Consider the following 2,795-nt stretch of genomic DNA (forward strand, 5'->3'; position numbering starts at 1 on the left):
CTGGTTCCTCCCATGATGCCTTGAAATATGCCAGAAATCCTCACTAAAATCTCCCTTTCTTGGTATTCCCTATGCCATTTAACCAAACTCCATGTGAGGTATTTACACCTCTTTTCTCAGGTTTCTTAACCTCCTGAAATGACCTCAGTCCCATCACTCTTCTGAAATTGCTCCTTCCAAAGAGACCAGCCAGCCCCTAACTGCCAAACCAATGGCCTTTTGTTCAGTTCTCATTCTCCTTGATGTCTTGCTGCTGACCACTCCCTCTGCTCAGCACTCTCCCCTTTCTGGACATTTGTGACACTCTTCTCCTCAGGCTGCCTTCTGTAATGTGAATGGGAATTTAAGATCCTCCCTGCCCCTAGGCCCTTTGATAGGCTTAAGGTCACCTGGAGCCTGTGGTGGGAGGCTTGGTTTTCTGGAATGCCCACACCTTGGTGCTCTTTGTTTGGGCAGTGGATCAGGAGTGTTGTGACATTCTCTGAGCCAGGACAAGGTTATACAAACCCTCATGTGAGGCTTTGTTTTAGGGCTCACTTTGAGAAGTGTTGTGTGATTTGACCAGACGAGACTCTGAGCAGCTGTTGTTGAGAGCCCCCCGGCTTTGAAAACCCAAATGTTGATGCTTCCCTCTCTGGTAACTGACTAGGTCTGGATGTAATGGTCAGACAGTTGGAGGCCTGTCTGCTTGAAATGTTTCTCTGTCTTCTTTTAAGTTCTGCTTTATAACTTCTGTCTGTATCCTCTGAAGTCTGGGGAGCTGACTTTTTCCCCTGAACTAGGTAAATTACACATGTTTGATTAAAGCGAGATTGTTAACCCATTTTGGGTTGCTTTCCTTTAGAAAGGCAGACCTAAGAACCTGTGTTGGCAGCCGCCCTGGGGATGTCCCACTGGACCAACCACTTCTCCACTTCCTTTGTTCATCCATGGTATTGCCCGTGACTGTAGATTTCCTTTAAGAATCTACCCTTTGTCTTCTTTTCTTTCTCTACCCTCTCTCCAGAAACTCACAGGATCGCATGGTTTCAATCATAAGCTCTGCCCTATGATGACTCCCAGATCTATATGTCTTGTCATCTGTATATAATCATATGTGTACACATTCTCTCATTTCCTCTCCCATTGGACTGTAAGCTCCTTGAGGACAGGGAGTATTTCACTGTTTTCTTTGTATCTCCAGTATTTAGCACAATTTCCAGATAAATTTAAGGAATGTTTGTTTCTTTAATTGATTTTAAGTAATGGATCTTTAAATACTGGGACCCTTCTCATGTTCCACCTACATTTCTTTCTTCCAGCCAGAGATTATCTGCCCTGAAAGTGAAAGAGGGCTTCCAGAGATGGGGGGGATGCCAGTACTCCTGGGTCAGCTTCTTTTACTTCTGTATTGTTCTGATTGTTTTAAAGTTTCCCCATTGGCTCAGCTAGGTGGCAGTGAATAGAGTGCCAACCCTGGAGTCAGGAGAACCTAAGTTCGAATCCAGCCTTAGACACTAGCTGTGTGACCTTGGGGAAGTCACTTAACCCCGGTTGCCCTGCATTCCCACCTCCAAAAAGGAAAAAAAAATGTTTCCCCTTATACTGAGGTATTTTTTAAAAGCATCTATTCAGTGATAAGATATTGCACCTAAGGAAGATTCCTTCTCTCTAGGTTTGGAGGATGGATTGTGATGAGAAGAGCAGTTAGGAATCCTGGGCTGGAATAAGCCTTGTAGGTTAGGTGGCCACTCCAGTATCTTTGCCAAGAAAACCCCAAATGGGGTCACAGAGAATCAGACATAAATGAACAGCAACAAAATTCACTTCTCTCCTTTTAGAGAACAGGCCACGAAAAGTTCAAGGACTTCCTGATCTGGCCAAAACAGATGTTAATGTGGGACTGGAACTCAGGACAAGGTTTCAATCTTGTCTTACACATTAGCTAGCTTAGTGACCCTGGGCAAATCACAAGTCCCTTTACTCTCTGTGCCTAGGTTTCCTTCTTTGTACAAGAGGGACGTCAGGGTTAGGGCTCTGTGTATGCCAGGCCCCTTCTCCCTCTCCATCCAGAGTCCCATGATTCTCCCATTTCCAATTCAGGGCTCTCTCATTCACAGCTGAGTCTCCACCGTCCTGATGCCGGGCTTGAGGAGTGAGACTTAACTAGGAGCTGGGGAGAAGGTGTCAGGTGTGGGAACAGAGAAGAGTGGAGGCCAGGACGATCACTGAACGGGGAGAAAAGACAGCCGTTGGAGAGACCAGTCCTTACATTGTTGGCACAAGCTCATGGGCAAAACCCCACCCAGAAATCCAGGCGGAATCGAATTCCACGTTGGGATCTGCAGAGGAGGCGAGAGCGCCCAGTCTTGTCCGCCTGGCAGCGCAGCGCAGTAGAGCCCAATCCAGACCCCCGCTCCCAAGCACAGGACACCCAGAGGAGGCGCGCGTTCGCCGGGTGGGCGGAATCAAAGCAGAGCTGAGCGCAGCGCGAGCCGATTCCTGCCCATATTGGCTCTCGCAGCCCCAACTTCGGCCCCAGCCCCAGCACTGGAGCAGAGGAGGAGGGGGGAAAGGGGGAGGAAGAGGGGGAGGAGGAGGAGGGTGCAGCGGCCTCGGGGGCCAGAGAGTCTATAAAGTGGCCGCGGGGTGTCCGGCTTGGCCTGGGCAGGACCCACAGAAGCCACCTCTTCCCCCGTCCCCCGTCTCTCTCGGTCTGTGTCTGTCTCTGTGTCTCTGTTTCTTTGTCTCAGTCTCTCCGTGTCAGTGTGTCTCTCTTCTTCCGTCCCTTTCTCCCTCTCTCTCCCTCCCTCTCA

General features: G+C 49.2%; 1 protein-coding gene across 1 annotated transcript in view; it reads left to right on the forward strand.

Moving 5' to 3' along the window:
- Window positions 1–567: 567 nt before the first annotated feature.
- The window catches only part of P3H2 (prolyl 3-hydroxylase 2), a 153,611-nt gene continuing 151,383 nt past the window's right edge, over window positions 568–2,795 (forward strand). The window contains exon 1 of the mRNA XM_069083305.1: window positions 568–2,795. This exon is cut by the window's right edge and continues 872 nt beyond it. The gene's annotated coding sequence lies outside the window, so the exon portion shown is untranslated.

This window comes from Petaurus breviceps, unplaced genomic scaffold, assembly GCF_028583685.1.
Source record: "Petaurus breviceps papuanus isolate PSGF00001 unplaced genomic scaffold, PetGlider_PUasm1.0 173, whole genome shotgun sequence".
Classification (NCBI taxonomy): Eukaryota; Metazoa; Chordata; class Mammalia; order Diprotodontia; family Petauridae; genus Petaurus; species Petaurus breviceps.